The sequence below is a fragment of the Miniopterus schreibersii genome, assembly GCF_964146895.1.
Source record: "Miniopterus schreibersii genome assembly, chromosome: 14".
Taxonomy (NCBI): Eukaryota; Metazoa; Chordata; class Mammalia; order Chiroptera; family Miniopteridae; genus Miniopterus; species Miniopterus schreibersii.
The window spans coordinates 26,408,845-26,431,791 of record NC_138114.1 but is presented as its reverse complement, the minus strand read 5'-3'; the positions used below and the strand labels follow the sequence as shown (position 1 = coordinate 26,431,791).

The window sequence follows — 22,947 nt, the reverse complement described above, 5'->3', positions numbered from 1 at the left end:
CCACTTAACCTACATCTCCTCTATCTCTTACCCATGCCAGGGTTATAGTCAAGTTCAGCAGAGTCATCTTTGCTCAAAGATTTTGTAAAGTCATTGCCTTGGTTCCATCAGATAATAGGAAAGGCATTAGGAATATAATTCTTCCACTCATGCACATCCCTAATTAGATGGTGAGATATATGGCCACCTTAGAAGAGTCATAGTTACACCCATCAATTTACTTAAGCTTCAGTAAACACCTTCACTTTGACATTCAGAGCTCTGGGCCAAAATCATGTCCCCACCTGCCATAGGCCTTTGTATAAGTAAGTTGAATATTTAGTAACTGAATATTCAATGTTTTAATATTTAACATTCCAATATCTAATAACCGAACACTGAAAGATGGCACAATCTGTGCTCAGAACTGTGTCTAAAATCTAGTCTCTCAGATCACACAAGCAGACAGAATACTCCAAACTTCCAAATATTAAAATCCTTTGAGGTAGTTTACTCCCTCCAGTACTTACTCTGTTACAAAGTAAACAATATAATTCTGGTCCCTCTCATTAATTTAGTATACTTTGCAATTTTTGTTCAGAATCCCTTTTAAAGGAAATAGAGTCTTAGTTCCCTAAACTAGATAATGCATGAAAGCAACAGCCAAACATCTAATGAGACTAAAAGGTTGTGCAAAAAAAAAAAAAAGCATGAGATTCTCCTTCATTCAAATCTTCACATTACAGCACATTAGGAAAAGTACACATTTACATAGGCAAAAATACAGAATCATGAAAAAGCCAGTATTTTCTGGAGGGAGGAGAGTGAAAGGGTGAGGAGAAGTATCTTCCTTTCCAGTTTTCAGACCTAAGTAGACAGAAATGCCTTTTTATACCAAATACCTTTTCCTTGTCTTGCCTTGCCTTGACTCGGGTAACATTTCAACACATAGGACAGGAGCCAGAAAGATTCTTCTCACATTAAATAGTCTGGAGAACAAACCTTTGGAATACAAAGCTCCCATGTGTATCAACTCTGACTAGAACGACAAGTTTCTATAAAGTGTTGGGTAACAGCTTCTGACATCGAATTGTTTCATAGTTTGAGATACATGTAGTGTCAATAGAACATGATAGAAAATACCATTTTGTGATTTATTGTTTTCTATCAGGGTAATACCTTTCACCTGTAGTTTTCTCTATCCCTTAGATATCTCTCACTTGCTATTTCTCTGATATTCTGTATTCTGTAAGGTGATTTCACAAATAGACTAGTTTTCATTTCCTCCCTTTTGTAATGGCGCCAGTTTCCTTTGGGGGATTTGGGTCATCCTTATAGTTTGATGGGACTGTGAATCAAAGTTCTTTGATCCTGACCTGTAGAGTGGTACCTGACCCAAGCAAGGCCAGTAGGATCTCTCTCCTAGGACCTTGAGTCTTTAGTAAAATGCTATAAGTAATGAAAGAAAAATATTTCAAGTTTATGATCCCAATAGTATTTCATTGAAGAGATCTTCTTTATTTCCTTCTATCTTGACTAGGGATACCCAAGCCTAGTTTCTCCAGTCTTCTACTTCATTCTATGTGCTAACTCAGTAAAATATTTTGCTAATTTAGCTGGTATTCATCTCTTTTATGTGCAAGAGAACTAAACAAATTGTGAGTATGCAGTAATTTCAAGTTGATAATTTTACCTACTCATATCCCACTTGGTCCCAAAACATTAACTTGGGCCAAAAGTTAAGCTTTTGAATAGAGTCTGTGACCACAAAATATGGAAAATATAGAAATGTCATCTTTTTTATTTTTCCTGAAAATTTCATTTTATTAGCTCTCCTTCTTCATATCTTATGATCAAATATGATAAATCTCTTTTCTGGCATTCTTTTAAATAAAAACTCAAGGTTAACAATTTCTGTAATATTTACAGAAATGCAGCATTATAAAAGTAAAGTTTATTCAAAAAGCTTTTTGATCACTTATGATTTAAATTATATTACAATAGATATCAAGGGAAATCAGAAGAAATATGAGAAGTGGATGGCCCTTGGCCTCTAGGAGGTTATAACCCAGTCAGAAAGGTAAGATATGTGCATAAGAGAATATATGAGGGAGTGCCAAAGATGTGGATTAGTATTAAATGTTTAGGAATCAGAGGGAAATGAAAGCAACCAAGACAGGAGCAGGAGTGGAGGCCTCATGAAGTAGGTTAGCTCTAAAGAACACTGAAGAGACTCATGAAAGGGTGGCTCCGGCAAGGGGAACACCACGAACCTGGGTGTGGAATCAGATAGGCCTGACAGGCTAGGTGGAAAGTAAAGAGGGCAGGTCCCACGGGGCTCCTGGAGGACAACAAGAGTAAGAAGGTATCGCTCTCAGCTGAAACTTAAGAGGAAGAAAGTGTCTCCAGAAGCCTGTGGCTATAAGCCCCAAATAGAATTCGTAGTTCCGTAATAAATCCTAGCATTAATAATCCATTCACATTACCTGAGTGGTAGGTTTTTTCCTAAAAAGATAACAAGATATGTAAGTACCATAAAGTTTTTTTAATTTTTTTATTTAGACTAGTGTTCGCCCAGCCGGGCGTGGCTCAGCGGTTGAGCGTCGACCTAGGATCCAGGAGATCGGGGTTCGATTCCCGGTAAATAAAGATATTTTTTTAAAAAAAACAGTATTTAGACTAGTGTTCCATGACTATATTCAAAATTTTGGGCTCTTACTCATATAACTGTACGAAAATACACTTCTAGGAAACGCAGACATTGTAGTATATTCTAGTACACTCTTTGAGAATTTGGAATCTTTTAACCAGGGTGTTAACAAATTTGGACTCTGCATGACAAGACAGCTTATAAAACTCAAAATTAGAAACTATTTTGAGAGACCATTGTAATCTAGGGGCAAATTTGTCACATTACAGGGCCTAATGAGATATCACAAAATGTTAATTTATAATTTAAGTGTATTTCTTATCTTTAATTGAAATATTAAATATATTCCACATATTATAAACCTCCTTTGGAGAAGAGAGCATAAAATAGAAATAATTATAATAAGATAGTATTATTCAACATAATTTGGTTATCATTAGTATAAAAGATAGCATATCTCTGAAAGCTGGAATTTGCTGTTAAAGGAAAAGCAGAATTAGGCATTTTCCAAGACATTTTCTTCAGAAAATAAAAGGACTGTTGATGAAAAGCTTTTTACTCATGGTATAAAGCTTTTAAGCCCCAAAGGCTTAGGCTGCATTTAGTTCTGTTCAAATAATGCCAATCCTTTGTTGTTTCCTCAACTCTACACTGGCTGAAAATTTCTAATCTCCCGGATATGGGATGTCAGAATTGTGTATTTGACATTTGTGGACATTGAATGTTGACACAGAAGCTTTCTGTCCTGGAAATGTGTACATATGTACTATACTACTGTGGCAAATTCAGATGATTTACAATTGTCTGATTTTATTTTCAGTTGACAGTTGTCTTGCCTTTGTTCCACCAACAACAATCATTCTTTAAAAAACCCTTTCTGAATGTTATCTATAAATATCTCATAAAAGATACATTTTCATTTGAATTATAGAAGGAGGTAAAAACAGTCAAGTTTTATTTGAATTTCAGTCGCTACCAAATTACCTGATGCTGAAGTACTTTATTTTAATTAAGTGCCTTGGATCCTGTGACTACATCTTAGGGGGAATATGGTTGATTTCCAGGTTGATTTTTGTCTTAATCTGGTTATCTGTGAGGTGTGTCAAAAATTTAAATTATACTGGGGTTCCTGACCTTCCTCCAGTTTCATTTATGGCCCTCTTATTATAGGGAAGGCTCCGACCCATGGGCCAGGATGTGGAGAGTTGAAACCCTCATCATACGTGGCCGGTGGGGATGAAGAGGCTGCTTGAGTGGTGGGAATGGGGAATGGCTGTTAAAGAGCACAACGTTTCTTTTTGGGGTAATGAACATATTTTAAAATAATTTTCAAATGTTTTAAAAGTAGATTGTGGTACAGTTTACACAACTCTTGAATAAAACCCACTTTAGTGCACATATTAAATGGGTGAATTTTATCGGATGTGAATTATATATAGCTCAACAAAGCTGTCAAAATAAAATACGTTCAAAAGCTACTGAAGATTATGTTTTGGTTCTGACTCCAATCTAGATAATAAATGTCATAAACTAAAAGGCCCACGGGTTCTGCCAGCAACTCTGGCATTGGCTCTGCTCTCTCCCTGCTGTGACCTCGGCCCCTCCAAACATCCAGCAATGGTTTCCCGCCACTGCAGTTTGGGTAAAGGGATTCTGGTAATTGAGAAAAGATTCTTTGGGAATCCTCATAAAAATCATTCTTTGGGTATTCTAATAAAAACGAAGATAAGCAATTCTTTGTGAATTCTAATAAAATATAGGCACACAAATATACTAACTATATACTGAAGTTCAGAATTCAAATGTACATTTCTTACACTTCCTTTCATGGGAGACAAGCGTAAGAGAGGTTAAGGGGCAGGTATGACTATCATAAAAGCAGAATCTAAGCAATGAAAACAAACATAATTTCAGGGTTTCTAGTGTAAACATAGGTGGCCTTTGGCTGCTTTATGTGCACGTAGGAGAAGATGTAAAGAAAGTGAAATGAAGAAAGCTAACAACATTTTCAATTGCTTTATTGCTTCCCGTTACTCTTCATTTTATCATAAAGATGAGAAAGAGAGGAAGAGGGGAAGTTTTCCTAGTATCTGGCCCTAGGATGGTAGGCACTGAGTAATGGTTAAGATCATGAGCTTTGATGTTAGATGTATATCTGGGTTCCAATCCGGCCTATGCTACTCACCATGTGTTTTTGGACCAAATTACTTAGCATTACTGAGCCTCAGTCTTCTCATCTATAAAATGGGGTAACAGTGAATTTGAAGTGCGAAGCTCAGTGCCTACCACACAGTGAAAAAGGTTAATATATGTTAGCAATTACTTTAATAACCATAAGGGACTTCTGGTAACTTGAAAGCCACTTTCTAAGGAGCGGTTACTAGGTACTCACACCAGAGTTCCACAGCAACTAGTTACTGAAACATTTATAAGTCTAGGGCTCCTAAGACTTTTTAATCTTTAGTTATTTCTTAATACTTAGAACATTTAAACCAAGAAATACTTAGAACATTTAAACCAAGATCTGAATACTGGCAGATCACAATTTGGAATGGCCCAAAAGAGGAGTTTACTACTAGGATTTGTTTTCCTTTCAAGTTTCAGGCTTACGGCCGAAGCATTTTTCATGCATTAGGATTCCCAAAATTTGCATTTTAAAAGGACACCCTGTGATTCTGGCCCGTGCCAGCCACAGACGCACTCTGAAGAATGCTGTTCAACCACAGTGGTTCTCAACGCTGGCTGCACGCAGTCACCCGGGGAGATTCTAAATGTCCTGAAGCCAGGCCCCCCCACCAGACTGCTCTTCATTGTAACCAGCAGCCAGGGCTGAGAGTGGTTGCCCTACAGGACAGACAAACAACTTCTGACCAAATGTCAAGTCTGACCCAGTGGGGGAAGGGACAGGTGAGGGAGGGAAGCAAAGGAGGGAGGATAAGAGGCAGGTGGGGGTCAAGCAAGGGAGGGGGACCTGGAGCAAGTGGGAGCTCTTCCCACCCACCCTAATGCAGCAGCCAGCACTTGGCTGTACTTTTAGCTCCACTTTCTCATCTATGCAGCCAAGGACAAGTTTATTTGCCCCCAAATATCTCTATACATCTAGGTTTCAAAGTGAAACAAAAGCAAAAATCCTTATAGGAGTGACAACCATGGCAAAAGTTATTTTCTTGATTTTCTATATAATGTTTGGGAAGACACAGAAGGGGATCATTCTCTGTGATACAAAATTTTAAAAATGATTGCACCCACTTGTCTGCAGATTTGCAAAAGTTTTTTTTAATGAAAATAGAAGAAAGTGGTGTAAGAAAGTATCAAACCACTAGAAAAAACAACTTCTAACATGCTAACGCACCTAAGTGACTCGGAAGGTGATAAAAAAGGAAGCACCTCTCCAAAAACATCAAACTCGTACAAAACAAGAGAGCAGAATAACTGGACCTTCTCAGGAGAGCATGACTTTCATTTTCCCAAGCACCCTGGAGTGCAGAGCGAGAATAAAGGACTGGATAGTTGCCTGCTCCCGCTTCGCTGGTAACATTTGGCACTGTTTCCGCTGGTGGTGGCCATGGCATGACCCCACGCTTACCTTGATGCGGCAAACCCTCTAGCTGGTCTGGCTAGACAATGAGCTCAGCTTCTTCCTCGTGGCTCCAGAGAGACAAAGGACACACCATCGCCAGCCAAGAGAGAGAACAGTCTTCTCCTGCCTCTTTCCCGTTGTCCCAAACGGCCAAATGGCCAAGCCTGGGCACACTGCCTGAAGAGAATCACTCACCACCCACAGTACCATCCTTCTGCTGTAGAGCAGCCCAAGAAAAGACGCAGGGAGAAGCAGCTCCAAGAATCCCCAGGCAGTCAGTGCCAGAATGGTCACCCCATCTCTCCGGGTCCAGGCGACACGCCCAGCCAGCCTCTGCAGTCCCAGTAGAGCAGGCACGTCAAAACAAAGAAAATCCTACTGGCGGCGATAACGTTGATCATGACGGTGATAATTATAATAAAGCTGTCAACATGATGATGGATTCACCTATTAATTTGTTCAAATAAGCAAAACCACCTCTCAGTTTGGGGAAGATTAACGGGGGAGAAGCTGGGACCTTTTGGAAATAGTATTATGTGGTCCCAAAGAACTGTCAGAACAATTTCCACTTTTTTTGATATGTCAATAGCTCCAGTTTCATACAAGTACACACACAGATACTTCTATAAATATGTGAAGACATATATTCTAGGACGTTTAGCGTAAGGGACAGGAGCATGGGCTTGGGCCCTAGATAACCAGAGTGCACTTCCCAGGTCTGATACTGGCCAAGAATGTGACCTTCATCAAGTCACTCAAATATCGCTGTGCCTCACTTTCTTCATCTATGAACTGGGGGGAACAAGAGCACTTACCTCATCAGACTGCGGTAATGAGTAAATAAATTAGTTTACGTAAAGCACTTAGCACAGTGCCTGACACACAGAAATCTCGATATAAATCATCATTAGGTTTTATTCTTTTAAACATAATTGATTGTTATAAAAATATTTTTTTATCTTGACATAGAAGCACTCTCCTTATAAATACAGCTGACTAGACACCCATGACCCCCCTGCTTCCCTGCCACAATACTGTGAGCACACACACACCATTTTTCCCAAATTCCTCCCTTAGGGGGAAAAAGAGAGAGAAAGAGAGAGAGAGAGAGAGATGGAAATGGCATTTTTCAGCATCCTGGATAATTTCCTGACAAAAAGAAAATGTCAGCAAATAGAAAGAGGGAAGTCTCAGTAAGGAAAGCCCACAATGACAAGGACAGCCTGCTCTTAGGTCACCAAGAGCCTCAGGTCACCAACAGACAAGAGAAGACAAACAAAGAGGCAATGAGGTCCAAACAAGGTTAGCTTTCATTTCCTTTGGGTTTTTTTTTTGTTTGTTTTTTCATTTTCTTTCTTCTTTTTATTTCCTTCCTTTTCAGCTCAACTCAGGAATCCACCTCACTTACTAGCACCCCTTTCCCAGATGCTGCTGTGCAGCTATTAGAGAACTTGTTGGTAGAATGGAGGTGAGAATTAATCATCAAAGTTGACAGGGGTGCCCTGGCTGGTATGGCTCAGTTCGTGGGGCATCGTCCCGTGCACCAAAAGGTTGCCAGTTGATTCCCAGTCAGGGCACATGCCCTGGTTGTGGGCTCCATGCCCAGGATGTGGGCTCGATTCCCCGGTGAGGGGCATGCAGGAGGCTGCCGATCCATGTTTCACTCTCACATCTCTCACACCCATGTTTCTCTCCACCTCTCCTTTCCTCTTGCTCTAAAAATCAATTTTAAACATCTTAAAAAAAAAAAGTTGGGCTACAAGTGAGGTGTTGTTGTTTTTTTCTCCAAATTATAAGAGAAAGTTTATTTAGAAAGTTACAGAGGTAGAAGAAGTGAGCCATACAAGAAATGGGCTCAGGAAATAAGTTACAGCAAAAGGGCCCTTGGAGCTTGGGCTGGGAGGGGAGAGAGCCTTGGGTTAAAATCAGTTACTTTATCTCTTACGCACTGTATGAAGTCAAGTTTGTCTTCACACTGTTCATACTCCAGTTTTCTACTCTTCCCCCAGTTCAAGGAGACCCCTTCCTTATTCCAAAGACTACTAAGCTCTTCCTTTCTAAACTAGATCTCAAGAAAAGGTGGTAACTCTGTGTGCATCAAAAAAGCAAAAGATTCCCTTTTAAGGTTGTATCTCCACAGGAGCATCCTTCTAATCATCAAAGGATGCACTAAGACCTTCAAGGGATTTCAAACACCGTAGGAGCTTAAGAATGACCAACTCCTGGGCCCACCTAGACCACTGAAAACAGGATCTGGGAGGTGAGACCAGGTTGCTAAAGGGCTCGAGGTGATTTCAATGTGTGGTTATTGAGCAAAAGGACTGGAGTATACAACACAATAGACCATCTTAAATCATTGCACATCCACAGAATGAAAGACTTGACTGCTTTTAGTTATTTAAATTGATCTCTTCACCCACGTCAATCATGGCTATGGAAAATATTTCAAATGTCCTTAAATCCCAATAATGATACCATCCTTTTTTAAGAATTCCCCAAACAGTGGGATTAAGAACATTTTCTAAGGATTAAATGGACTATGGCTTAGTCACATCTTGAAATAACTTTTAGTTACCATTTTTTATTAACATTTTCTATGTATCAGACACAGTACCAAGAACTCTTTTCATTTTGTTTTTTGTTAATCCTCTCCTGAGGATATTTTTTCCATTGATTTTTTGAGAGAGTGAAAGGGAGGCGGGAGGGGAGGGAAGAGACAGAAATATCGATGTGAGAGAGACACATGGATTGCTTGCCTCTCACACATGCCCAGACCAGGGCTGGGCATCGAACCTGCAACTCAGGTAGGTGCCCTTGACCAGGAATCAAACCCTCGACCTTTTGGTCCACTGGCCGACACTCTAACCACTTAGCCACACCAGCCAGGGCAGTACCAAGAACTTTCAATTGGTATTTTTTGAAAATACATTAGTACCCCAGTGTCCACACGCTACTTGCTAGATTCTATTTAAGGCTTTTTCCGTTTAATCCTAGGAGTTATCACCTAACTTGAGCTTCTAACTAATGACCCTCAAAAGGACGCACCCATGCACTTACTCATAGCTATTCTAGTTTTTTTCAGTCACTTTAACTGAACCAAACCCTCTTTTAGATTCCATCCCAAATAAACTTTGGTCAAAAAATGCCACTGTCATTGGCTGCATTCGTTCCACACCAGTGACGAAAATTCGCATGGACAAAAGTCAACCTCTGCCTAACATCCATCCTGAATGCAGAGGCCATTCAAGGAATCAAACCTACCGTGGAGAAATATCCCAGACAAGGCCTCGTTATTTCTTGCGTGATCCCTCCTAATACTCCTGTCCTCCCTGTTAAATGGCAATTTAATTGATATCTAAGAGTCATAAATAACACTAATGCCCCAGCACCCAGTTGTGCCTAACCTTCAGACCTCACTCAGTCACACTACCAGAAAAGAAATTCTTGTCAGTTATAAATCTTTGTTGTGCTTTCTTTAGCATCCCTGCTGATCCTGAAATTCAATTCTTACTCCCTTTCACACGGAAAGAGCAACCATACACTTAGACAGCAATTCCTCAGAGCTACACTGACTGTCCAACTTACTTTTCCTAAATTTTAAAGGCAGGTATTGCTAATATAAAATTTCCTGACCAGCCCCCCTCTACAGTGATGTGGGTGACCCCCTCCTCTGCTCACCCTCTGAGGAGTCATGGATGAAGACAGCCTCCACCTCCTTCGAGGGGGGAGCTCCGGAAACAGAGAGGGATGTCGACTTCTTTGGGACCCAAGATAAAAACAGTTTTTATGTTTTAGGACTCTTAGAGGTTATCCAATTATCTAAAACTTTAGTAATCCTAAAAGTCCCTGGACATTCAATGGCAAACACAAAAGAAAGTAGAGGTAACAATCTGGCTGACACTGCTGCTAAGTTAGCAGCATTAAAACAATCTCAGCCCCTAACTGTGCTACCAACTGAAGCAATTAAGGTTTTAAAAGATAACATTATGAAAGTACATCATTTGGCTGTTCCACAAAATTTTTAAAACATGGTTAGAACAAGGCTGTAATTCTGACCCTAAAAGAACCTTATGGGTAGGTGGGAACTACCAACCACTTCTCCCTGACTGTATACAACATCATATATTACAATATGCACATGGCTTAACTCACTAAAACACTGCCAGAAAAATGGTTTTGCTGGGAGAAACAATACTACTGGGGGCCATCTCCAAAGATAGCTTCCCAGGTATACCAAAAATGCCAAATCTGCCCAAAGTACAACCAGGGAAAACTCATACAGGGATGGGGCATTTCCCTCTGCCTTTAGGGCCCTTTGAAGACTTGCAAATGGACTTTATTTACTTGTCTCCTTCTCACGGATACAAATCTGCGTTAGTAATGATTTGTATGTTTTTTCAATGGGTGGAAGTATTCCCATTCCACAGAGCCACAGCATCAGCAGTGAGTAAAATACTTCTGGAGAAGAAATTCTCTACTTGGGCAATCACCTCAGAGCTCCCTAGTGACCAGGAAACTCATTTCACAGGACAAATTATACAATCTGTAAGATCTGGCTGATTTTACAAATTGTGCTTATCCCTAGTCCTCTGGTCCTGTAGAACAGACGAATGGGGTAATCAAAACTCTGCTGGCGCCTGGCCGGGGGTGGTTCAGCAATTGAGCATCAACCTAGGATCCAGGAGATCGTGGTTCGATTCCTGGTCAGGGCACATGCCCGGGTTGCAGGCTCGATCCCCAGTTGGGGCTGGGGGTGGGCAGGAGGCAGCCGATCAATGACAACTCTCTCATCATTGATGTTTCTATCTCTCTTTCTCCCTCTCCCTTACTCTCTCTGAAATCAATAAAAGATACATTAAAAAAACCAAAAACCTCCATTGGCAAAACTTGTAGTCTTTCAATCTGCCTTGGCCTAAGGCTCTTCCTTCGGTACTGCTCAACCTAAGATCTGGTCCCTTTGGCAAACATAGACTGCCTCCCTGGCAAGCACAGACTGTCTCCTTTCCAAATTATTACTGGTAGACCCATGAGATTTGATCAAGAAATATATGAATTTGCACTGCTGAAAGGAGACCTCCTGATTTACTGTAAAGAACTTATAAGGACTCTTAAGACTAACTCACAGCTCTTAAAGCAATCTTTCCATAGCATGCTCCTGGGAGACAAAGATCTACAACATCATGATCTCCAGTCTGGAGATTATGTCTATTGAAAATGCCTCTCCATAACGATGCTTGTCAGCCATGAAGGAAAGGGCCATATAATATGTTCCTACTAACCCTATGCTGCAAAACTTAAGGGTATTGACTCATTGATTAATGTTTCTCATTAAAAAAAGACACCCACACCTGAGTGGGCATCTTAGCCTACTGGAGGTCTTAAACTGAAAACCTCTACATAACCCAAGACCACCACTAGAATTCTCATTCTGGGATGGAGGCAGATGGCACCAGATGCAGAAGGCTCTCCCAAGACCCTGGACCAGGCCAACCATACATGCTTCCACCCAGCAACCCTTATACTTGATCTTCCCTTTGACCACCTTTGTTTCATTTACTGATTATATTCTTCCTTTTCCTAGATCTTTAGTCTAATTTCAAGATGAACATACTCAGATTATTATGTGTGCTTACTACAATGACTACCGTATTTGCTCTTCAACAGCCTTTGTTCCCACTATCCAACAATTATCCAACAGTGCCCACTCCACTGACTGTTGGATATACACACCTGAGCTAACCATACTCATGATGTACTAGAATTAGTGGCTTGGCCCTTAAGCCTTGAAAGCTTACAAACCTAAGGATACAACACTAAGGAGATTTTGTATTCTCAAACCTCAAAAAAATGTTGATGGAACACATGACCTTTCATCTATAAGGTCCCCCACAGGGATTACCCATAAATACAATCTGGACTCTTACTGATAATTTTTCTATCTGCTTTGAAGCTATAAACAGTTTAGGCAGAATCTTTGGTTTTGTCTCTTTAAACATGTGTAAATACACTCTTTTGTGTGATTCAGATGACCATGAGTTCACACCTCAATGGGCCTTGAGTGACTACAATGTTACTTTTTACGATGTCTCTCTGATGTGGGGAAATTCTGGAAATAATGCCACTCAACCCTGGAAAGCAGATATCCTTCTGCTCCAGAATACTAGTACTTGAGGACTAGATCAAAAGTCTGGTGTTTGGTGGAAAACCAATGAAATCTATCTCTTAGGGAATGCCAGCCTGAAAACTTGGAACAACAGAATGCTAATCTATCAATCCGGACCCAAATATATAGAAACCTCAGAGGCTCTTTTAATCACTCTCACGATAAATCACATGAAGACTTTAATGTCTCCTGCGTTGGCATGATCATCCAACATATGGTGAAGATGAAGTCTCTGCCTCAGAAATAGGACTTAATACTTCCCTCAAGTTTGGATTGAAGGGCCTAGTTACACACTTATTTGAGAGCACCAGGTGTTTCCTCTTATGTAGGAACCAAATATAGGTCACCTTACCAATGGTAAGGCAGATGTGGTATTGTTAAGTTAGTATCTGATGCTGTGACCAAAAAGACTCTCCCTTCCTCTTCCATTATCCCAATGTAAGCTCTTTTGTTTATAAACTTCAACCAACATGAATCAAACAGAATTGGGATTTTGGGTATGGCCTTTTTGGTCCTCTCTCCTCCCAAGACCCCATAATAGAGGCTTTGGACATGTCTTTGCTAGAGATTTCTTCCCTGGGTATGGAGCAGCTGAATTTAAAAAGTTTATCAGAAATATTTTTATTCTTGTAGCACAAGCACTGACCACTACTACAACTGGTCTTGAAGAACAACAACAATCTGGGTGAGGTACCACTACGAAACTGTGCGGCTCTAGATGTGTTAGCCAACCAACAAGGTGGTACTTGTGCCCTATTGGGAGATGAATCTTGTTTCTATGTCAACAGATTGGGTAAAGAGATACAACAGCTTGAGATTCTAAAACAAAGTGTTAAAACCCTTGAACAGAAAGAGCATTACCCTATACATTGGGATTGGACAGACTTATTTAGCTGGCTGCCCACAAGAATAGGGGCCTGGCTTTGTTCTATAATATAGGCTTTCATCATATTGGTTTTTGTGATTATACTGTTCACTACCTTAATTTGGTGTATTACCAGGTCCATCAAACAACAACTAACAACCACTACCGGAAGAAGGTAGCCTAACACCCAGAGATGTTACAACAGGTAAATCCAACTGAGGCCAGCTCTACAAAAGAACGTTCCATTTGAGGAATATGTTACTTAGTTCTGCTTCTGACAAGCCTCCTATTGCTCAGATGTGACCATAAGCTCTCCTATGGTACACTCAGGAAACTGCTTTCCCGCCTCTGTGGGACAGGACATACCAGGAATGAGCAATTGCCATCCCTGGCAATGAGGGATCAGTGCTGCTTTTTCAGTGATGGACCAATACTTCCTCATGGTTGATCATCAATGCTTTCTAAGAAAAAGTCTAGATCAAAAGGGGAAAATGGGAAAGAAAAACAGCAAAATGAAGTTGATATTGTCAAGAGAGCAATATAAAACAGATCTGGGAGGCCTCCAGGAAGCTGAGCTAATACACTCCCTCCATGTGAAACTGAACTTTTGAACTGGGCTAAACCAGACGGCTACATCCCAGTGCAGTTCCTGGAATGGAACTGGCTCTGTATCATTGAACTCTCTATTTCAAAAAGTTTTTTTGGCCCTGGCCGGGTTGCTCAGTTGGTTAGAGCGTCGCAACACAACAAGGTTGCGGGTTCAACCTCAGTCAGGGCACATACAAGAAGCAACCAATAAACGCATAAATAAATGGAACAACAAATCGATGTTTCTCTCTCTCCCTTCCTCTGGCTCTCTAAAATCAATCAATAAATAAAAATATTCTTTTCACCTAGCCATAGACACAAGCAATTAATCATATATAGCATAAAGAAAATTGGCTTGCCAGCACCAATCGCAGCTCTTTCAAAGCAACTTGTGTAATTCCTTTAGAAAACCCCCCTTCTTATGACTTTATAAACTCCGTTCTTTTCTTTCCACCTCAGAACACAGTTGGGTTCCTATCTGAATCTGTGTTTCTAGAACTGCAATTCCAAGAGGCCCCCTTAATAAAGCTTTTGTTTGCTTTGCAGTTTTTTGTCAAATTGATTGACATCCCTGACTCTAGAGCTTATAACCTACTTCCATCATTGAATCTGAAGGGCTAGCCAAATACATGTGTAAAAATAAAGAAATTGATGTTTTGAATCTCAATTTTTTACCAATATAACATTGGATGGGTATGTCAGATGATTTGATCAAATAATTAGCTGATTCTTTCAGATTAGATTTTAAATGTTAAACATCCAGAGATAGTTAACACACGCTCAGAGGTGCAAGGGAGGGTTGATTCATCATAGGAGCCAAGACAAGAACAAATTGGCTCAGAACTGTCATTTGGAGCCTTTTGTTTGTCTTCTCCAAGTCAACTCAGTCCCAGTGAGGTATGTGGTTTCTCAAAATATCACTCTCGTTTTATTAACTGGGATGCTTCCTTCCCATTGTCAATATCTGCCCTGAGCTTTTCAGGTAGAGTCAGGCCCACTTGTGTGTAAGACAGTTCATTGACGTAAAGCACAGAATACATTTTAGCCAGTCAAATCCAAAAATTCCAGCTTTAAAAAAATTTTATTAAAGAATTTCACTGCATAGTTCTCTTTGGAGGCAGAGTTATTAAAAATAATTTGAGATTGGAATCTCGTGAAAATCCATTACTTTTGTTTTCATTTTTATTTTTGGATCCATATAAATGTGCTTTTAAAGAAAACTAAACTGCTGTACTAACAGGACTCATAAAAGCCAAGCCTTTGTCTTGTTCTCCTAGTCGCAACTCAAGGACATCCCCAGAGAGCTCTATGTTTAAGGCGAGAGACAGACTAGATGGTGAAATCTTGCCATGGTGAAGATGGTGGAGACTCCTTTGTCTTAGCACCATGAGTCAAGCCCATAAATACACCTTGCCCAAGTGGAAACCAGGATCAGTTCCTTAGCTCATTATCTCCTCACACTGGGGTGAGAAGGAAAAGCAGGAATGAAAATGTTTAGAGAAACAACTCCAGGTCCTGGAATTAAACCATAACCATACTAATTGCCCCTAAAAGGGATAATTAACATAAGTAATTAACTGCAAGTACCTCTGAATGCTGGCAACAGCATGGCCATCAAAAGAAGGCATCCTTTGACCTTGAAGACCTTGTAGATTTATCATACATAGTCCAACACATGACAAAGAGCTCCTCTAAAGTTATCATAATTTAGAAATGATGAGCACTGGCATATGTTTTAGTAAAGGGGAAGAAATGGGTTAGAGATAAGATGGATTGAGTTTAGGATCACGGAAGTCTGAAGCCAAAAGAAATCTTGGAAAATTGTCAGTGCTCACATCAAATCTGATCTCTAGATCTCTAGAGGTATTTTGTTTGGCATGTCCAATTTTAATTTTAATTTAATTTTTAGCAGTTTTGAATGAATTTCCAATGTTTTAAAACTGGGAAGATTTTACAAAAAAATGTAAATTTCCAGATTCTCTTTGAAAATCAGAAGTTCTGGCAACACTGGGCCCTCGTTTTTAGGTAACAATTGGCTAGAACTGAGTAACTTTGGCCCTCACTGAATGGGCATACTCTCTTCAGTTTATTCCACTCCCTAAGGTCTCCCTGACACAGATCAAGATTGACTCACATTTAGAGTTTCCCTGTTTCCCTTGTGCCCTCCTGACATCCCTCAGGCCCAATCTGCTTTGCTTACTTATGACATCTGTCTCCCCTGGGTGAACCCTGTGAACGTGCTGCCACTGATCTTACCAACTCCTCAATTTCCTCATTTGCCTGAGGAAACTGAGGTCTAGAGATGTCATGACAGGGGAGAGACCGATATCAAGATCCCTTACTGATCAATCCAGCAAACAGTCACCTATTTCCAAGTCCTGCTCCCAGGTTCAGAAGTGAAAACGGCAGAATTTGTAAATCATTCAGAGTCTGAGAATAAACGAAAAGACCTAGAGATTTAACAGAGTGAAGCATAGGCAAAAACGAGGGCCAGACATTTAGATACTAGTTGATTGGTATAACACCTCCCTATATTCCAAACTCTTATCCATGCTCCCTACACTGCCAATCAGGCCCTTGTTGCATCTTACCGCTGCTCCACACAACCGTATCCCACGAAGCTTGGCTTGAATTGTAGTGTTCTGGTGAAGAAATTCTATGATGATACTATCTAAACTGGTGTGTTCTTTTGCTTAATGTGATTTGCATAATTTGTACAAGATAATGGGGCATCCAACCAGTTGTCCGAATACACACTTTAATATGTCATGTACAAACTAGTATATTTGCTATATCACTTTCAGAATAAATTAAGGTACATGGCAACACATATGGGATGCAAAATACAAAAAGATCTAGTGTCATTTGGGGGTTTATTGACTAATGAGGAGCCTATTTTAAAATGACACTCTTCTAGAGACTCTGACAGGTCTGGACTTTGTCTTTAATGCTGTCACATTCGTTAATGTTTTTCTCATCCCATATCCCGTCTTCTCTCAAAGAGCTTAAGAGTTTCTTTCGAGTGGGTCATAAATGTACAAGGTTGTATAATAGTTTGAACATGTGTTAAAATGTTGAAATGTGTGATTGTGCAAAGTAAAATTAATCAGGATGATGTATAAGTACAGCTTGATGACTATAGTTAACATACTATATTATATATATGCAAGTTACTAACAGAATAGATCTTAAAAGTTCTCATTGAAAAAATCTAATTGCATGTGATGATGGACGTTAACTAAACTTACTGTGGTAAGCATTTACACACACACACATAGAATCATGTTGTACACCTAAATGTAGTACAATGTCATATATCAATTATATATCAATTTAAAAAACACACAAAATAGTCAGAATGATGGTCATGAGGATTCAAAGAAAAACAGAGGAAACGCTCCCCCTATAGGTAGCAGGCCCAATTTCTAACTACCATTAATAATAGTTATCATGTATTATGACCTTGTTATGTGATAGCACAACTGTTCAAAGGATAGGCTCTCAAGACTGACTTCTTGGGTTCAAATCCTGGTCCCATGATTTACTTAGCTGAGTAACCTTATTAAGAGTCTCAGTCTAAGATAAAAGTTATGCCTCCATGGATAAAATAAGGTGTGTTGGCTCACTTGAGATATCATGTTTGATAAACATTAGTAATAATAATAATAACAATTATTATTATTATTATTGGCCATTGAAATAGAAAATAGAAGGTGGCTTTACTCTGCATATTGCCCCAGGGAAGTAGAGATATTTTCCTATCTAAAGTTTAAATCAAACTAAGAGTTGTTATACCATAAGATTGCAGACCTGGGGGGGGGGGACGGAGACTAGATTTAAATAAAAATTAGATTTAAATAATGGGTCATATCTTCTGGAAAACTAACATCACCATACTATCGTTTCTAGAGATCAGATTTGGCCTGAGCTGAGCACGCCCCCAAAACTGAAGGCTATTCAGAACACATTACTCTTTTACAGTAACATTTATAGGAACGAAATACCACTGAGATTTTATCCATTTACTTATTTTAGGGGGAAGCTCACAAAATTGAACTTCAAGGTATGAACTACAGTTAAGAATGCTAACATTACCGGTGTAAATATAATAATGTTCAATGACATTTTAATTTCTTAGCATGGCTTGTCATGGTCTCCATAATCTAGCCCCATCCTATCTACCTTAACCTCCAGGCTCCAGCCACTCCAGCCTGCTCTTGGATCTGTGACCACGCCACACTTCCCTAACACCCTATTTCCTTGTCCCAGCAGGCCTCCACTCCACTGAGGAAGGCCTCTTCCTTCCTTGAGTCCCAGCTCACAGCTACACCCACCACAAAACCTTTCTTAGGTCTTAACCTTAAGTGAACCTCTCCTTTTCTCTGTCATTTCAGATCACACTGTTGATATCACTGCCATATGACCCTGATTGCACTATCTGGTATTGAAGATATTTGTAAACATGCCTGTCTTTCCCCATAGGTCTTTTCTTTTCTTTTTTCTTTTCTTTTTTTTCTTTTCTTTTCTTTTCTTCTTTTTTTCAATATGTCTTTATTGATTTCAGAAAGAGGAAGGGGGAGGGAAGGAGGGAGAGGGAGAGAGAGAGGGAAACATCAATGATGAGAGAGTCACTGATCGGCTGCCTCCTGCACACCCTCCGCTGGGAACTGAGCCCGCAACCCAGGCATGTGCCCTGACTGGGAATTGAACCTCGATCTCCTGGATCCTAGGTCGATGTTCAACCACTGAGCCACGCTGGCTGGGTTGGGCTAAACTTCTTGAAGGCAGGGACCATGTGTTTCTCTCCATGAACTTAGTTTTAACTTAGATTTCAGTCTCATAATCCACAGGGAATATTTTTATGTTTACAAAGAACCTCTCAGAGAAAAGGCCAACTAGCTCAAAATATATACATTCTTCCAATTTTTAATTAAAGTCACTAGGTAATTTTTGGAAAGCTATAGTTATATAAGCAAGACACTGTTTCTTTTGTACTTTTCCCACTGTCCTTCTATACCCAATTGCATTCTATGAATTAAGTTCAAGAAATAGCTCATTTAAAGAAAAACACTACAAAAGCTGGGGGTTCAAAACATTGGGGGGTGGTAAGGAAAGAAAGCCTACAAATCTGACCACATCTGTCTCTTATCCTCTAGTTCCAGTTTCATGACCAGATCCACCCTCGAAGCGCCATGATCTGCCCTGATACAGATTCAGACACCAACCAGTGCTCACCATCAGCACCGTGTTTTCAAAGTCACAGTCAGAAGCTGGAAGAGATTTCCTAGTGTCCCGACCTACCTCCCTGTATCTTTTGTCCTTGCCTATATTTATCCTATTACTATGAAGGGTCCTTGTTACCCTACTTGCCTACACACAGAAAATAAAAAACAGAGAAGGATGCCCTTAGGCAGTCAGTTGTGCTAAAAGTACGAGTTGTTGCAAAATTGCAGGTTAAACTATTTTGGTTTTTAATTTCCATTTCTCGGGGCCTTAAAACACACACAACCATTTTTGGCAATGACTGGGGCACTGACTCTGTTATTTGCATTCACATGTTATCTAAAAGGAGGTGTAACTGTATAATGAATAATCCGGTGCTTTCACTGCAGAATCTTGTCTAGCTTCCTCAGTTTTCTGCCTGAACCAGCCAGAACAATTTCTCACACCCAAATCTAAGAAATTGTCCGGAGGTACCACATGAACACAATTTGATGGAACATCTGACTACTTGTGGGTAAATCTGCCTACGATCAGAGCTACTATCCGGGTAAATTCAAGATTAACAAACAAAACAAAACAAAACCGCAAACTGTGACATAGGAAACTGGTCCAAAAAAAAAAAAAAAGTTGTATTAAAAAACTTACTATAGGAGTAATATACTTAGTGTAAATCTTGCCTAAACTTCGGACTGACCTGTGCTGGACTAGACCTGGCATCCCAAGCAGCTGTGGCTTGTCTTTAATGACCCACTTTTAAGTGGTTGTCAGCTGTTTCCCGAGCTCTGGGCGCTGCTGAAGCCGGAGCAGTGACCCCGGGAGCGCGGATGGAGCGCTCGGCGCCCAGTCCTCGCAGGTCCCGCTGGGCGTCCGGGGCCGGGCGCTGGTGTCTCCCCCGGCCGTCTCGGAGGCTGGGCTCCTTCGTCCGCCCGGGCTGCCCCGGGGGTGCTGAATTTGGGGCGGCACAGCCCACGAGAACCCCGGGCGCCCCAGCTCCGACCCTCCGGGGGCACCTGTGCGCACGACCTCCAGCCAGGGCGCGCAGAGGCCTCGCGGCCCTCCGCGCCCCCCCCGCGCCCCCCCCGCGCCCCGGCGCAGCCTCGGGCGTCCGGGACCGCTCTCCACCGCGAGCCCAGCCCAAGGACACCGCCTTCCTCCCGGCACCCCATTTCCCTCCGGCTCTCCCAATTCCGTTCCAAACGCCACCCTCGGATTCCTGGGGCAACCTGCCCCCCGGGGAAACGCGCACCGTCCGCAAGGGTTGTCAAGGGGCGGGCGCGAGCGCTCCGAGGACACTCGCAGCCCCCCGGCTCGCACCCCAAACGAGAAGCCGGTCCCGAGCTGCTCGGCCGCGGTGACAGCGCCGCCGCCGCCTCCTGCTCAGAGCCCGAGGAGTCCCTCTGGCCTCCGGGAGGCTGGCGGCGCCGGCGGGCGCGGGCCCGGGACCCACCCGCGAGCTGCAGCCCTTTACCTGCGAGCCGGCCTCGGCGGGGGCTCCGGGGCGGCGCAGGGCTCGGTGCCCCGGGTGGGCCGGGCCGGTGGTGCGGTGGGGACCTCGGCCGCCGCCGTCCCCTGCAGCTCCGGGCCTGCCGGGCGGCTATTTATCCGGGGGCCCGGCCCCGGCCCCGGCCCCGGCCCCGGCCCCTGCCGGAGTATTGGGCAATCGGTCCCGCTACGCGCGGCCCCGGGAGCCGCCGCCCTCTGCCCCCGCCGAGCTCCGCGGCGGCGGCGGCCACATGGAGGGCGGGAGCCGGCCCCTCCTCTGGGCTCCACCTTCCCTCTCTCCTCCTCGGGAAGTTCTTCCCGGGTCCCCCCTCCACACGCACACCCCCCTCTCCTCTTTGCGGGGCACCCCGGCCAGTCTGAACCGGTTATGACCGCGGGTTGCTGGGGAAGGAGGCGGAGGCGGAGGCGGGGAAGACGGCGCGGAGCGCGGTGGGGGCGCTGCTCTGCTCTCGCGGCCCCGAGCCCGCCGGGGCCCAGAGCCGCGCAGGGAGGGCGCTGCCCCGGGCCGGGCCGCGCCGGGAGCCCCGCGGCCGGAGGGCTTGGCACCGGCGGCCCGGCGCCCTCCCCGTGCGCCCCCGAGCGAGCCCGGCGCCGCCGCGCCCCCGACCGCCGCGCCCCCGCCGACCCTCCGGGGACCGTGCTCACGGGGGGCGCAGGGGGTCTCGGGGTGAATGCGACTCGCCCCCGACCGCCCGGGCTCCTGGGACGCCGGGGGCCCTTCTGGCTGGAGCTGTACACTTCGCTGGCGGAGGTGCCGGGAAACGGGCACCAGAACTCCGTGCAGTTGGTGCTCCCGGGCAGTGCGCGGCGAGGATGCCAAGTGCTGTCCTTTGTGACAGCTCCACGGAAAGGAGGGCACCCCGCGGGGCGGCCGTCTGAGGACGTTCTGTCTGTCCCGCAGGTGGGCCGCGCCGACAGGGCCGCCCGTGGGGACGGGTCGCGGCAGGGGCGCCGCGGCGGGTGGGCGCCCCCCGCAGAGCCCCTGCGGCAGGAGCGCAGTCCGCAGGCGCCAGGCGCGCGCCTCGCCTCGCGCGGGAACCCTCCAAGGGAATGCGCGCCTTTGGGTTTCCTGTGTGTGCACCTATTTCTGGGAGCGGCCACCATACCTTCTACTAGCTTCTCAAAGGGGAGTGGGGCCACCCATCCCGGGGCGGGAGGTCCCTCGTACACCCAGCGCTCTGGGTTTGACTTTCAGACCCTACACCTTGCAAAGGGTTGGCTTCTGAAACCCAGATTAAGCTACCTAACCTTCCTGAGCCTCCGTTTTCTCATTTTGCCTGTGAAATGAGAATAAAATAAAATAATAAAATAAATAAATAAAATATAAAATTAAATTAAATTAAAATAGAATAATAAAATAAAATAAAAAACAACACACCTCTGGACCCTGGCCTTGCATGTCAACTTTTCTTACAGAGAGGAAAAGAGCAGTTCATTACTTTGTTCCACACCATTCCTTTCTGCCCAACGTGCTGACTTTCAGGTTATGGGGGAGAGAATGGCCAGTGCTAGCTGATATTATTTTTTTTGTCCTAGGAGGGAGAAAGATTAGGGGGAAATTTTAAGTAACAGTAAGACTAAGAGAGGGGCAGTCCCAGGAATAGTTTCTGGAAAGAAAAATGAAAAAGTGATGCTGTCAACACCAAAAATTTATTTCTTAGAAGGGATACAATAGGCTTTCTCATCATGTTCTGTTTTTGAACATGATGGTTACTCAAGTGCGTTCACTTTGTAATAGTGCATTGACCTGTACATTGATAATTTGTGTCATTTTCTCTATGTTTCAGTAAAAGATATTTTTAGAAAGTTTTTTCTTTCATTCAGATACCCCCTAACCACCGGAGCAAATGTCCTTCTTGATAGTTAGTCAAGCCAATCAATGTATATGAAGTTATAGTGGGGGGGGGGCAAGGAAACCCTGCTTGAAGGTATTTGTGTTCACCAATTGGTTTCTGAAGTTGCCATGTACGTGTTCTCATCTCCACCAAATTGTCCCACATTTCTTTTAAAGAGAGCATGTGGCCAGCACCCCATGTCTGCTCAGGCCAATCCACACCTACCGACTAAGAACTGAGAGGAGCTTATCCTTACACACAGCAGGGACCAACGACTATTTCCCAGAGGTCAAAACTCGGATGCCTGGGGTTCCAGGCTCAGTGTAAGGAATGAAGTGCGCAGAGGGAAGCCTGGAGAACTTTGGGAGCATGGGAGCTGGCTCTGGGGGCCGTTGGCCACGTGGCTTAGGGCCCCGCTGCCAGGCTGGAATGTGAAAATTGCCCCCACCCCCTTGTAAAGGTTCATTGTTCAATCACACCTCAGCAGAGTATTCAGACATGCAAGAGAACACAGACATCTAACCCAACCCTGATGCTTTACCTATGAATGGAATTTGACCC

General features: G+C 43.1%; 1 protein-coding gene across 4 annotated transcripts in view; it reads right to left on the bottom strand.

Moving 5' to 3' along the window:
- SLC16A9 (solute carrier family 16 member 9) overlaps window positions 1-20,924 on the bottom strand; it is a 51,461-nt gene extending 30,537 nt beyond the window's left edge. For 2 of the 4 annotated variants that reach the window (XM_081158678.1, XM_081158677.1), the window contains exon 1: window positions 20,517-20,621. The gene's annotated coding sequence lies outside the window, so the exon portion shown is untranslated. Of the gene's footprint in view, window positions 1-19,742; window positions 19,793-20,516; window positions 20,622-20,756 lie in introns of those variants that run through there. The other 2 variants (XM_081158680.1, XM_081158681.1) reach the window with 2 other exon arrangements.
- Window positions 20,925-22,947: the final 2,023 nt, after the last annotated feature.